Source organism: Miniopterus schreibersii, assembly GCF_964146895.1.
Source record: "Miniopterus schreibersii genome assembly, chromosome: 12".
NCBI lineage: Eukaryota > Metazoa > Chordata > Mammalia > Chiroptera > Miniopteridae > Miniopterus > Miniopterus schreibersii.
Genome location: NC_138112.1, coordinates 48,039,417 through 48,055,194, shown reverse-complemented (window position 1 = coordinate 48,055,194; position 15,778 = coordinate 48,039,417). Strand labels below are relative to the sequence as shown.

Sequence of the window (15,778 nt, the reverse complement as noted above, 5' to 3'; positions counted from 1 at the left end):
GAAAATCAGACGAGTGAGCCTCACCAGGTGGCAGCCAGGCCTTAAGGAGCCCAGGAGAAGAGGGTAACATGGAGGCCGCTGGGGCTCCCTGAAGTCACAAAGACACAGAGAGAAGCTGCTGTCTGCTGGGACCTACGTGGCAGTGAGTCTCACTCTTCTGCTCCTCAACCAATGTCCCTGTGAGAGCTGAGAGAATTACACCAACTGTAATGATTCTTTACATCTTTACAAGGCGTCACAGCCCATGTTTCCACCAGGTGTCTACTCTAATAGGGACACAGCAACAAGTGGAAACTGGGGCTCTCAGTCACACAGGGGCAGTGGAAGAGCCGGGTCCAGCCCACTGATGGCACCAAAGACTCAAGTGGCTGACCTGGGCCGAGTAGCTTCAGACCCTGCTGGCCTTGGGGTCCTAGATTTCAGGACCAAGCCTCAGAGACCTTGTGGAAGTCTGGGACAGGAACAAGATAATAGAGATGATGACGATGAAGATGAGCAGGTTCTTGCAGGTTGTAGGATCTTTACCATGCGCTAAGCGCTCAGTTGTGGTGGACATCACCATTTCACAAATGGGGAAACTGAGGGTCCGTGACTGAGGGTAAGCAACTTAACTGTTAGAGAGGTTGAATTAGTTAGCAATCCTGTTAGATCCAGGATTTGAGGCTGGGAATGACTATCCCAGAGGTGAAGTTCCCCTTCTCCTCTTTTTTTTTTAGTATGTTTTTATTTCAGAGAAAGGAAGGGAGAGAGAGACCTCTTCCCAAACTTCATTGGCGGTGCCAGCTTCTCCCTAGTCAAGCATTACACAAGCCCTCACAATAACCATTGACTGCCCTCTAGTGGCGCCATGAGCAATGTCACATTTTTTAAATCCCTTCTTCATTTGCTGCGATACTTCATAACAAGAAGTCAAAATGTTACAAGCTTGTTCTTTGCTTCCCTTGCTTCGGCATCCCTAAGAATAACTACAGGCGGATGTTATTCCTGTTTTCTGAATGATGAAATGGAGACCCAGGAGAGTTAAGCAACTTCTTGAAGATCTCATAGCTTAGAAATTAAGGGTTGGAATCCTGAGCATTATATACTGAAAGTGTGACCTTAACTAGACATTTTATTTATTTTTGGTGGGCAACTAACCACCGTTGCCACGATACTAATTTTCTCCTTGGCTTTATTTAATAAAATACTCCTCCTTTACCCACTTATCTCCCATGCTAGCTCTGCCATATTTCAATATTTGGTGTTCGAATGAATCTGTTTCTGAACGATTTTTTTCTAATCTACTGGTCTATTTGTCTATCCCTAAGTCTGTACTACACAGTCTTAAATACTACAGGTTCATGGTAAAGCGCAGGCCTTTCTCCATATGCCTCTTTTTCAAAAGCATATTATCTATTTTTGATGTTTCTTTTAAAATGTAAATATCAGCCCAGCTGGCATGGCTCAATGGTTGAGTGTCTACCTATGATCCAGGAGATCTTGGTTCGATTTCTGGTCAGGGCACATGCTTGGGCTGTGGGCTTGATCCCCAGTAAGGGGCGTGCAGGAGGCAGCCAATCAATGACTCTCATTATTGATGTTTCTATCTCTCTCTCCATCTCCTTTCCTCTCTCTGAAATCAATAAAAAAATATATATATATACAATAAAAATAAACAAATGTAAATATCAGCTTATTAAAGATTTGAATAATCTTATTGAAATTTTTATTGGAGTTGCATTGAATATACAATGGAAAAATTAAAACAAATTCATATCTTGACAATGTTAAAAGTTCTTATGCATGAGTATGTGCTATCTCTTCATTTACTTAGGTATCTTTAATGTCATTCGAAAAAATTGTAAAGTTTCTATACAGAGGGTTCTACATATTTTTATAGATTTATTCCTAATTACATTTTTGATATAAATTAATCTCTTTTAAATTATGTTTTTAATATTTTTATTAATATATAAAATGTAATTAATATTTTATAATAATAAAAATAACTTCTGTATTTATCTTATAATCACGTAATATACCTACTTCATCTCTCTTCTGGTGAGTGTATATCTGATGAACCTTTTTTCATTCTTATACTTTTAATCTCTTTGTATCTTTATGTTTTAAATTAATATCTTACAATAGTCTATAGTTGGATTGCAACAGATTGCATTCATGACCTAAGAGAGCCAGTGAAAAAGTATGAAAGGGGGCATTGCTGTTCACACAGGACAGAAGGTCCCAAGACAGAAGATCCAGCTCTCATTAGAATAAATATCCATCCCTCCTATGAGGAGCGTAACCGTGCTGAGTGGGGTCACAGAGCTGTAAAATGAGGACAGAGCAAGACGACCATAGAGAGCTGGCCAGGCAGCCACCGCTGGGAGCTGTGCTGCACTCCAATGATCAGGCTGAGGCTGGACACACACACACACCCCATAAACATACGCACACAGAAACCTCTGGCTTTGGGTGCCCAGAAGCAAAGGAGATGTGCAGATTTCAGCTGCCCCTCTGAAGAAAGCCACCATCAGGGATAAACACACAGCAGTCAATGAGTTCTGGGGGTGAGCGACATGGTTACCAGAGCAGGAAGATGACAGAGAGACAGCACTTGTTGCTGATAGACAGCAAGATGCTCAGGTCCAGAGTGAAGGAGAAGGAACCATGAGAACAGTTTCCATCAAGAGTTCATGGTTAAATGGAGAAGATAATGCAGGGAAAGGGGATGCTATGGGTGGGGGTGGAGATGGAGAAGCTGACTCCATTTGCCACCTGAACACCAAAGGCAATGAGCTGAGTGAGCAAAATCCAGAGTCTGGACCTCTGAAAAGTTATCAGAAGGGATCCTCATTATGTGGTCAGAGTGATCAAGGAGTCAGAGTGGCTGGGTCAATGGTCAGGGACTTTCTAGCTAGTCCTGAGCACCCCTCAGAACACAAAGATGTAAATATGCTCCAGAACATCCTTGTACCCAACTTCACAAAGTATATACAAGTATTTATACATGTGAGACTTACTAATATACCTTGCTCATAGAACCCTGGTCCCAACAGGTGTCCCTGACTCAACTCCAAGAATTTCTTTCTCCAAGGTCAGCAGGGCTACTCTCCCAAACCCTTTTCCCAATTGCCCCAACTATTGCTACCAAAGAGACTGATGCCCACTCCCTTCACTCCTGCATGCTCAGTTTCCCTCCTAGGGCCTGGCTTGGGAGGGGCTGTGTGGTGTACTAACTTGAATCGGCCTGGGCGTACACTAGGAGCTGACAGCAATTTCCGGAAAATGCCTGACACCGTGCCACCAGCTCTGGCTCCAGCAGAAACTCTCCAGAGATCTTGAGAGCCTGTCCCTTCTGCTTCTCCCATGGTCTTCACCCACCTCTGAGCCCCACCAATTCAGATTGAGGTGTTAAAAAATAATTAAGGTAGCCTGGCTGGTGTGGCTCAGCAGTTGAGTGTCAACCTATGATCCAGGAGATCATGATTCAATTCCTGGTCAGGGCACGATCCCCAGTAGGGGGCTTGCAGGAGGCAGCAGATCAATGACTCTCATCATTGATGCTTCTATCTCTCTCTCTCCCTCTCCCTTCCTCTCTCTGAAATCAATAAAGACATATTTAAAATAATAATTATTATTAAGGTCTTATTGAGCCCTGTCTTGAGATAATACCCTCAAACTGTTGAAGGTGATGTGAAGGCCTGGGAGTGGAGACATAGAGAGAAAGGAGGGATATATAAAACCAAGGACACAAAAAAGAAAACCAGAAATAGAGCCATGCAGAGATAAACAGAGAGGAGTCTAAGAGAGAGAGGAAAAAACAACACACACAGAGAATCAGACATAGGTAGACAGAGAAACAGGCAGACAGAGGCACAGACAGAACCACACCCGGTCGAGAATGGGGGGGGCAGACAGCCAGCACCTTGATGCTCACAGAAGAGGCTTATTGGTCATGTGTCCTTTAGGGTCAATCAAAGCAGCAGTTTGGCTGCTACTGTCAGAACTAACCAACCCAGGTGCTGGTCCTAATGCCTCCATTGGTCGGCCTCAGACAGTGCCCCAGCATCTCCTGGGAAACACATTTCCTTTTCTGAAAAAGGTGAGATTATTAGGAGTGCAGTTCCCACACCAACAAAATCACCCAATGGAGAAGGAGCCAAGGGGAGGGACTTTGTGGTGGAGGGAGCAAGGCACGCACTACAGTTAGGTTCCCTGCTCTGTGTTTGAGGGGTACACAGACACCTGCCCTCGCTGACTCTCAGATTTTCCATCAGTAATGTGGTGACTAAGGTCCCCCCTCCCACCTATAAAATCTGGGTATCTATGAACTTCGGAAAGATGCTGATGGAGTGAAAGGGACCAATATGGCTCAGCACAATGCTGGGAGCTTCAGGAAAGAACAGAACACCAAGGGGTAGCGGACAGACGCCTTTCACAGCAGAGTTTGCTAATAGTTGAGTACAATCATATCAAACAAGACAGAGCAACCAGAGTTTCACTCAATCCAAGCAAGTTTATAAGCTGTGCATACAGGTATCTCCAGAATGTAATTTCAACAGCCACTGGGATTTTTGTCTCTGATGTTCACTCCAGATTCCCCAGTGCCTACAACAGTGCCTGGCACAAAGTAGACATGCCATAAACGTATGTTAAATGAACTTATGTGGTGCTTGGGGGAAAAAAACATTCCAGCCAGGAAAACTAGAATACTGGTTTTCCAAGCTTTTTTATTTCTAGACTCTCCCGGGTCCACACCTCGTGTTCCCTGACAGCAGATCAGAATGGATGACAGATGGGAGGACACAGAATGAAAGAGCAAATAGAGAGGAAGGACCAGACAGAGGCAGGAGCTGGTTCTCCCCAGTCCCATGAACATGGCTACAGGCTTCCCTCACCACACAGCTGCTAGAAGCCCTTGAACTCCTATCTCCATGATCTCCTGGTTTTGTGAGAAAGCTGGCTGTTGAAACAAGAGCACTTTGACCTCAATGGCGAAGGCAAGGCAGGGCAGGGCAGGGCAAGGGAGGGCAGGGCAGGGCAGGGCAAGGCAAGGATTCAATCAGCCTTTACCTACCTTCTCCTCTCCAGTGGAAAGTCATCTCAGAGCTGCCTTGAAGCAGGAGGTCCTTCCTGGAGCTCCTGACTCTGAAGTGAACTTCTAGTCCTCTGGCAGGGGAGATCCCTGCAGAAGATGCTACCTTATCTGGTGTCACCAAGAGCCTGAGAAACCATGTGATTTCCTATGCAAGGACTGCAGATAACCATAACTCAGTGTGAAGGGGTACAGTGCTCTCATGAGGGAGTTCTACCTCCTGCCCTCCTTAGCTCACCCAAGCGTGACTCCCTTTTCTCTCCCTGGCTGTTCTTCCCTCCGTCCAGCCAGTTCAGGACAACCTTGATCCATTTGCTCCAGCTCCTGAGGGCTGGGCCACCATATGTCAACTGTCATTCTGATCACACAGCAATGGTCTTCTAGCCTGATCAAGAAGACACAAGAGTCCGGCCAGGCGTAGCTCAGAGGTTGAGCATCGACCTGGGATCCTAGGCGATCGGAGTTCGATTCCCACTCAGGACACATGCCTGGGTTGTGGGCTCAATCAATGACTCTCTCATCATTGATGTTTCTATCTCTCTCTCTCCCTCTCCTTTCCTCTCTCTGAAATCAATAAAGATATATTTAAAAAAAAAAAAAAAAAGAAGAAGACACAAGATATTGTAAAGCCACTCCCCAAAGACATTTTTACAGAAAGGGTCCTGTACCCCAGTGACTTTTCTGTCCCCACCCTCAACCCCAGCATATGTTGCTTCCACTTTCCCAAACTCCCCAGTGATCCTCTACGTCACAGTGACCTGCTCCCCTATTCCTTCAATACACTGCTTCCCAAATTGTACAGAAGTGAGAAACTAATCTAAGGCAACTACAGACGAGTTCATTTCCTACAAGGGCTGTGCTTCTTCCATGTTGGGTAAATTTTAAAGTGGACTTTATCCTGTCAAGTATCCTTTGTCTTCATTTTGCTTTGCTCTTCTATTGACAGATAAGCTCTAAAAGTTCTCTGCCCAGAATGACCACTCAAGCCCATACCTCCTCACATCATCTATTCAATCACTAATTCACTCATGCTTGTAGACACAAAGCATGCACTTAAAAAGAAACTTCTCATCTTTGGGCCAGACACTGTTCCAGGCACTGAGACACAAAGACATGGTCATTATTCTCAAATCACTCAGTGCAAAGGGAGAGAAATATGTCCTGAGCTGCTTAAAGTACTATGTGATACATGTTTTCATGTGGATATGTTTGTGGCCGAGTGAGCAAATAACAGAGCCAAGTATAATTAGTTTTAGCAAAAATGGGTTGTTACTGATTCAAATGACTGAGAATCTGCAAGAGAAGCCAGGTTCCAGGCATAGCGAACCCAGAGATCAAAATACATCATAAGGGCACACCCATTCTCTTGGTTTCATTGCAAGTGCTGGACTTTCAGCTGCTGGTGATGGCCACATGGAGTGGAATGAAAATAGACCCAGACACAGGATGAGCCGCACTCTCCCAAAAATAGATCTGTGCAAGTTCATGTAGTAAAATCAGCTACAAACACAAACACATAAGCACACACTCTCACACATACTTCATACTCACTCACGGACAAAACTGTTGTTTATGGTGACTTTCTAAATGACACTCTCTGAATTCTCAATTCTATGGAAATAATTAATAACACAAGTTTTTGGTCCATAGAAAGAAACTTAAATTTATGAGTGTATCACAGTGATGAAAATGGGAACCTCTAAAACCATTAAGGACCTGATCAGTGAGAGTCATCCTGGGATTAAGAGATCCCTAATTGAGGTCTCCACTCTCTTTGGTACAAAACAGATCCAAGAGGAGTGGTGGAGTCATAAGGGAAAGAAGCCTCCCCAGGCACAAGGGACTTCTTAGTTTTAGATTCATCACAAATAAAAAAGCATCTCATATTGAAGATGACAAACAGAGGCCAAACAGGTTTCACAATTAATAATTATCAAATTGAAAATATACTACTTATGATAAAACACAATAAATAGTTGGAAATTTTGTGTATGTGTATTAATGTATTCATGTAGTTGTTTCTATATAGAAATATAACTAGATATTTATATTTCATCTGTAGTCTATACATTATCTACTCATCAGCCTATGGGACAATTCTGAAGCACAAAGATGATGAAGTTCTTCCCTTGATTAAATTCCTTACATGGATCCCCTTTGCTCTCAGAATGACATTCATATTTCTTATTATGGCTACAAGTCCTGCATGATCTGGCAGGGATAGAAGACAGAGTTTTAGAACAACCCAGAGGTGAAAAGTCTAACAAGAGTGCTTCATTAGAAGTTAGGACCTAAAAAGACTAAACCTTTAGTGAATTTATCATTAGTGAGAGAAAAAACAATCTCCAAGAAATTACTTGATCAAGCTTGGCTATGTGTGAATAAATATTCTGTCTTGAGAATTTTTAGCCACAAGTCAGTATCACACTGTGGTCCAAATTCACAAAACCTGTGGTTTCCCTAAAACTAAAAATGACAGGTATGGTTTCTAGATACAGCCTGATAGTGAAAGCCATGCAGGGAAGTTCCTTCAGTCAGTCATTCAGCAAAAGGAAGCACAAGTCTTCTCTGGAGGAACTCAACTATAATTCAGAGCTCAAAGAATAAAGTCCCAAGGAAGTGGGCAGTTCACAACCAAAAATCCCAAACACACGAAGACACAAGACACCATATGAAAGTGACAAAAAACAAAAGACCATAAAATCAAACATATGTAGATGTCAGCATTGGAATTATCAGATAGAGAATTACAATATTGCCGCGTTCAATAGGGTTGGGAAAACTGGGCAGATACATGCAAAAAAATGAAACTAGACCACCAACTTACACCATACACAAAAGTAAATTCAAAATGGATAAAAGACTTAAATGTAAGACATGAAACCATAAAAATCCTAGAGGAAAACATAGGCAGCAAAGTCTCAGGCATCTCTCATAGCAATATGTTTGCTGATACATCTCCTAGTGCAAGAGAAACTAAGGAGAAAATAAACAAATGGGACTACATCAAAATAAAAAGCTTCTGCACAGCAAAAGAAACCATCACCAAAACGAAAGGGGATCCCACTGTACGGGAGAACATATTTGCCAATGACACATCTGATAAAGAGTTAATATCCAAAATATATAAGGATCTCATACAACTTAACAAAAGGAAGACAAACAATCCAGTTAAAAAATGGGCAAAGGACCTGAATGGACACTTCTCTAAAGAGGACATACAGATGGCTAAGAGACATATGAAAAAATGTTCAACGTCGCTAATCATCAGAGATGCAAATTAAAACCACAATGAGGTGTCACGTCCCACCTGTCAGAATGGCACCATCAACAAGTCAACGAACTACAAGTGCTGGCGAGGGTGTGGAGAAAGGGGAACCCTAGTACACGGCTGGTGGGAATGCAGACTGGGGCAGCCACTATGGAAAACAGTATGGAGGTTCCTCAAAAGATTAAAAATTGACCTGCCATTTGACTCAGTGATCCCACTTCTAGGAATATATCCGAAGGAACCCGAAACACCAATCACAAAGAACTTATGCACCCCTATGTTCATAGCAGCACAATTCACAATAGCTAAGATCTGGAAACAGCCCAAGTGCCCATCATTAGCTGAGTGGATAAAAAAGCTGTGGTACATTTACTCCATGGAATACTATGCAGCTGTAAAAATGAAGGATCTTTTATCCTTTGGCACAGCATGGAGGGAACTGGAGAGTATTATGCTAAGTGAAATAAGCTAGTCAGAGAGACAAGTACCACATGATCTCACTTACATGTGAAATAGAATAAACAAAGTGGATCCAGAGACATAGAAGCATGGAACAGACTGAGGGACCTCAGAGGGAAGGCGGGGAGGGGGGAGTGGATGGGGAAAGATTAATCAAAGACCTCATATGCTTATAAGCATAACCCATGGACACAGACATTGGTGTGGGGAAAGCCTGGGGGTGGCATGGATGTGGGGTGGAGGGAATCATGGGGATAAAAAGGGGGCATCTGTAATATTCTCAACAGTAAAGATAAAGAAACTTTAAAAAAATCAAAAAAAGAAAAGAAAAAAAGAAAAAAAAAGAGTTGCCACTCTCTTTCACATATCGCCAAAACAAAGGGTATTAGGCTAACGGATATATGAAAATCTGAAGGTGAAAATATCTCAGTGGAGATTCAATTACCTTTTGTCATCGTGTGTGCTCTTTTGCATTTTTTGTCATTTAAGAAACATGGATTACCTAGGAACAGAGTTGTTCATTTTCTTATTTGTTGTTAGGGATCTTTCTGAGTAATATCTAAGCGACAGATATAGATATACTACACATTACATTAGTATTTTGTCCAAGGTATGCATACTTTTCCACTTTGTTGTTTCAGTTGATGATGATGGCCTATTCCATGCAGAAAAATTATTTTCAATTTTTCATAGTTTTTTTAATCATTATTTTCACTTACGGATTCTAAGTTTTGTGTCATGGTTAGAAAGACCTTCTCCAATCCAAAGTTACAAGAGAATTTTCTCGTGCTTTCTTTTAATTTTATATGATTTTCTTATTCATATTTAAATATACAATCCATTTGAAATTTAATAGTGTGTAAAATGTGAGGTATGATGCCTGTTGTGTTTTACTCTAGATGCTTCCCAGTTGCCCATAATATTCATTAAATAGTTCATCTTCAGGCCTTCCATTCTAAAATGCCCATTCATCATAAACTGACTCCATATGGACATATTTTGATTCCTGAGACTTTCTACCTTGCTCTGTCAATCTCTCTGCCAGTTGGTATACTAACACAAAATTGTTGTTTTAACTGATCATTTAGAATAGCCTCTAATATCTGCTAATGCTGGTCAGTTCTCATTGCTTTCTCTTTTTTCCAGAAGTAGTTGAGGGTTCTTTTCATTAAAGATTCTAACTTTTTGTAATATATAAGAAAACTATTGGTATCTGTAGAGGAATTTTGGTCCCAGCCATCTTTCTGAGCTGTCTTTAACCTTGATGATTGATTGTCAGTTGGTTCTCTGGAGTTTTCCAGGATGATTATCACACCTCCTGCCATTCTCTCCTAAGCCAACTCTTTCATTCTTCCAGCCTCACCATTCACTGGAACCATGCCTGTCACAATCGGCAATGGCTCAATATTACATATCCCACGTCTAATTCTTAGTCTTCATCTTACCGAGTGTCTCAAGTGGGACTGAGGCTATTGCTCACTCCCTTCTTCCCGGTCATGTTCTCAGTTCAGCCTCAAGATCCTGTGCTCTCCCACTTCACCCACTCCTTCAGTAGCTGCCTCCTACTGCAGGGCTGGCTGGGCCCGCCTCTCCTCCCAGGGCTCTGGGGGGCGGGGGGGCTAATGCTCAGTCTCAAACTCTTCACCCTCAACACTCACTCTCAGGGTCACCTCATCCCGCTCCTCTGGAATGCAGGGGCACAGGCCAGTGGGTTGTTCATCACTGCCCCGTCCCTGCCTGAAACAGTGCCCGGCACAGCATAGGCACACAGCAGAGTTGGGCAAACGCAGAAATGAGTGAATAAGTTTTTCTCATTGTTTTAAATGCTTCATAGTTAAGTTTTTTAAGGAAATGCTATGTAACTCAATTTGGCTGCAGCATGGGCACATGACAGGAAATCTAGGAGCTAAGGCTGAAAATACTGGTAGTCCCAGATCATCTGAAAATAATCTAGCTAACAAATGCTATGAGTAGAGAGAGAGGGGTGACAGGTAGTGCCTGTGGTGTGCCAAATTTCTTGTCTTTTATAAGGCAACACAATATACATACTTGTTGATATTGATAAATCGAAACTAGAAATATAGTTTTATTATGCAAAGCTATAAAATAACTTGCAAAAGACTAAAAATGGGAACTGTAAACATCAGTTGCTAATGGGGATTGAGATTAGGAGACACTTTACATTTCATTTTATACACTCTGGTGTCCTCTGAAATAAACTAATGTGCATGCATTATTTCTGGGAGTAAATGGAAACAGATCAGATGAGCCAGGCTATGCAGGGCCCTGAATGCCACGCAAACTCTGCTTTAGCTATGGAAGCGCACATTGCCTGGTGGGTGGGCTTCCTGAACAGGCTCACAGTGGGCAGCCACTGGCTCCACTTCAGCCACAACTCACACGGAGGGGGTGGGAGCGACCACTTGGGATAAGATGGAGAAAAGAAGAGAAAAGTCCTTGGAGTCAGGGCAAATGAGAAACATCTCGTGAGGTCCTTGTCTCACATCTCCAGAATCTCATTTGACAGTGCCCCTTGTGCAGGAAATCACAGGGGCTGCCCAGCATCTTGATAAGCCTCTCTTGGTCATCAGATTCCACCCCTGCTCCTGCAGACACCTCCGATCCAGGGGTAGAAAGGCATTCTCTGGTGTTCGGAACTCCCTGGAAAGCTCTTCTGTCTCGACTCACCACCTTCAACTACAAGATGATGCTCAGGTAAGAGTTGGCTCAGAACTATCTTCTTTCAAAGGCAGTTTTGTTTTTTGTTTTGTCCCTCGTAGTCCACATGTTCATGACTGCATTTTGGAGTGGGGCATGCAAGGAGCCATGAGCACCCATCAAGGAGAATCCAGACCCATGAAGGTCCCTCAGGGAAGCTTTGGGTGCTGGTAGCTGAGGCTGTGGGAGATCCACACTGGGCCAACCCGGTCCTTTCTGCTTCACAGACATTGTTTCCAAATCTGAATTACTGTTAATAACCTCATGTTTCACAGATTAGCTTGCTGTTCAATGGGTTTCTTTATCTCTCTGCATGTTTGTTTATTTGCTTTTATCTGGCTTGGCCCAGCAAAAAACACAGGCATAAACTAATGAGTAACTAAGGAGAGTTTAATAACAGGACTGTGTACAAAGGGGTTTGCAGGACTGAGGGAAATCGATAAAGGATGCAGAGGTCCCCAAAGATAAGTCATAACAGGGAGCTACTGACATTTGCATCCTGACCGGTAGAGGCAAAGATAGGTTGCTAGACACAGGGAAGGCTGTGACTGTCGCTGTGGTCATCACTGTGACCTTAAGAAAAGCCACCAGACGGACTATGTCCTTAGGTACAGTAACACCACCATGGTCAACCCACAGCCTGACAGCAGAGACCCAGGGAGTTAAAAATTTCAATCACTCTCCTCCTGCCCTCCAATCACATGTCAGGGTCTCCCTTTCCTGAGAGCAACCAGGAGCCAGAGGGAAAGGGGGCCGAGGGGTGAGGCAGAGACATGACCTCCCAGGACACAGAGGAGGGTAGAGAAGCTGGAAATGAGATATGATGGCAAGTGAAGAAAATCCATCTCTTCTTATCACCTTTTAACAGTTGGATTTCTTTGGACTCGGTCTCTCTCTCAGTATTTTGGATCAATTTCTCCTTGTACCTCCTTAGTTTGTTTGTTTGACTCTTTGCACCTCTCTATTTGCTGTCACTCCATTGGAATAATCTCTCACTATCATCATAAATGTTTTGAGAATAGAATGTAGTGTGTTTTTTAAAGGTAGGTGTACACTGTTATCAATAAATATTTTATGTTTATAATTTTGTCTGCTCTACGAGAAATTCCACTAGAAGATTGATTTAAACTGTGTCCTACACATGGTAAAGTGGTGTTTCTAGCCACTGTACAGGAGAAAAGTGCTTCCTGTCTTCACAAAGATGACATACCTGGCCAATTCCAACAAAAGAGAACAGGTCATACTCATACCCCTCATAGCAAGAGGTTGTGTTCCATTTATAACCCTAAACCATGATCTCCTTTCTGGAGAGTGATCATTCTCAGTGACTGAGATAGCCCAGACATCATGGATTCCCACTTCCAGCCCTTTAAAGGAAATCTCAGTCCCAGGGCAGAAGTAACGCTGAGCTCAGAGTTCTGCGGTCATCCCACATTACCTGTCCAGACTATTCCCCTCCTGCCTCCTGCAGACATGACATGGTCTAGGACTGTGAGTGGAGGTGTCTGGACTACAGAAGATTCCCACGTCAGTCAAGGGTCTGTGTTGCAGTAGAGAGCCCTGACTCTAGAGTGAGAGAGAACTGGGTTTGAATCCAGCTTCCAGGACTTAAAGGCTGTGAAGCCTTCCATACCTTAATCTCTGCGAGCCTCCATTTCCCTCCTCGGTAGCACAGACAGTAATTTCCACGTGGCAGGATGGCCATGTGACCCCGTGATCATGCAGTAGGCGCTCAAATCTTCTTTCTGTTCCAGTGGCACCAATGCAGGGTTCCCGAGCATGACTCCATCTGTCACAGCCTGGAGCACCGCACTCACATCAATAAGTGGAAGTGAACAAACTTTCAGAATGCAGACCTTAATGCTGGAATGGCTGACACTCACCATTGCCCTGGCCGGGCTGGCGGGAAACGCGGTGGTGCTCTGGCTGCTGGGCGCCCGCATGCGGAGGAACGCCTTCTCCGTCTACATCCTCAACCTGGCGGCCGCCGGCTTCCTCCTACTCTGCTATTACATCCTCGAAGCCCTGGAGACACTCATCAAGCGCTTCTGTTTCATCTCCATATCCGTCCCGGACTTTTTCCTCACTGTGTCCGTCTTTGCCTACATCGCAGGCCTCAGCATTCTCAGCGCCATTAGCACAGAGCGCTGCCTGTCTGTCCTGTGGCCCATCTGGTATCGCTGCCGCCGCCCCAGACACATGTCAGCCGTCATGTGTGCCCTGCTCTGGGCCCTGTCCCTGCTGCTGAGCACCCTGGAAGGGAACTACTGTGGCTTCCTCACTAGGGATCCACATCCTGTTTGGTGTGCAGTCTTGGATTTCATCACTGTCGCCTGGCTGATTTTGTTATTTGTGCTTCTGTGTGGGTCCAGCCTGGCCCTGATGACCAGACTGCTTGCTGTGTGGACCCCAGCGGGTGCCGCTGACCAGGCTCTATGTGACCGTCATCCTCACAGTGCTGGTCTTCCTCCTCTGTGGCCTGCCCTTCGGCATCCACTGGTTCCTCTTAATCTGGTTTCAAAATGATTTTGATGCCTTGGTTCCCCGTTACCGGGTTGGAGTTCTCCTGGCCTGTGTCAACAGCTGTGCCAACCCCGTCATTTACTTCTTCGTTGGCTCCTTTAGGCAGCGATGGTGGAAGAGGCGACAGACCCTGCACCTGCTTCTCCAGAGGGCTCTGCAGGACACTCCTGACGTGGAAGAACATGGAGAAGGCCTTCCTCAGGAAACCCTGGAGATGTCCGGAAGCAGTCTCGTGTCCTGATTCAGAGTCTTGCTTTGTTCAGACAGATGTGAGTTTGAGAGCCAGCTTTGTTCCTACTGGTTTGCTTGGTTTTCTTGCCCTGTCTGGCCTCTGGGCCCTGGCATTCAAGTTAACATAATAATCCAGCTCCTGACGTTGCAGTGAGACACTGCCTGTTAAAGAAACACTGAGTGCAATGTCTGAAGGACTGCGTCACCCAGGGTTCTCCCATCCCCTTGGGAGCTTTGCCAACTCTGGGAGCTGCTCCCACTTTTGAAGAATCCCACCTTCAGCAGAAGATGAAAGAAGGGCAGGAAAATCTAAATTTCTTTCATCACTGCCCTTGATAAAAGCTACAAGAACATTACATTTTTGACAAGTTTCTGTAGTCATTCCCTTATAATCTATCTCTATAAATTAAAAGAATTGAAGCTCAATAGAGCCCCAATGAGCAGTCTTCCACAATTTTAGCATAGGCTAGCTCCCTAGCATAATAAATGTTGATTGAATAAATGAATTAATGAATGAGCAAATGATGGTTTTCAAGTCAAATCTGTGCTAAATCCCCATTTTCCATATTTGAGTCACCTGTTTAAGTCCATTGTTTTTACCATTTTCAATCTTTGCAAGCATGACGTTAACTTTTATAACCAGATTAGTCAACATCAAAGCATATTTAAGGTTTGAGGTACGTTGCCTTCCTGTGTTTCCTTTCACATGCCTTCTAACAGAACCCCAGGTGCTCCCTCCCTTTGCTGCCCTTTGCCTTTGCCCCAACTCTTCCTCCCTGGGTGCTCTCTCATCCTAAACAGCAGGTTTCCAATGGGTCTTCGTGAACTCTATGTGCTCTGAGGACAAGATCTATGTCACAGTTGTCTTTTATCCCAAAGAGCTCTCAGCACTTATTAATCTGATTAAAGAGACATTTATAAGTCGCATGTTCTATAAATAAATAAAGTTTAAATGCGGCAGCTTCTAAACACTTTTAATAGAGGTATAATTAAGAAAGGGTAGTTGTACAGATTATAAGTTTGATGAATTTTGACAGTGACTACACCCATGTGACTCAAACCCCAATCAAGATATATTTTCATCACCTGTGGAAGTTCCCTCATGTCCTTACCAGTCATTCCTCCTGTCCCAGAGGCAGCATTTCTTTCTACTTCTGTCACCAAGGGTTTGTTTGCCTGACTTCATGTTCTTAGGATGATAAAATGTACTTTTTTGTCCCTAACTTCTTTCATTCAGCATAATACTCTTGAGATTTACCCATGTCATTGCACTGCATATATCAGTAGTCTGCCCCTTATAGAAAGCTGAGTACTATTTTCATTCTATGTGTGTACCACAGTTTATTTTCATATCGATAGATATATAGGTAGCATTCTATTTTGGGCTATTGTGGATAACTCTGGTGTGAACATTCTAATTCAAGTTTTTTTATGGACATATTTTATCATTGGATAAATAACTGAAGAGAAATTTTTGGGTCATACAAAGACATATTTTA

General features: G+C 43.6%; 1 long non-coding RNA gene and 1 pseudogene across 2 annotated transcripts in view; one reads left to right on the top strand and one right to left on the bottom strand.

Moving 5' to 3' along the window:
- Positions 1–15,778, bottom strand: part of LOC308564729 — a 42,358-nt gene that overhangs the window by 20,024 nt on the left and 6,556 nt on the right. The gene's annotated exons all lie outside the window — the stretch shown is intronic.
- Positions 347–14,289, top strand: LOC308564909 (mas-related G-protein coupled receptor member X2 pseudogene; annotated as a pseudogene). Its single transcript has 3 exons — positions 347–509; positions 11,399–11,522; positions 13,280–14,289. The product of its transcript is annotated as a mas-related G-protein coupled receptor member X2 pseudogene (transcript).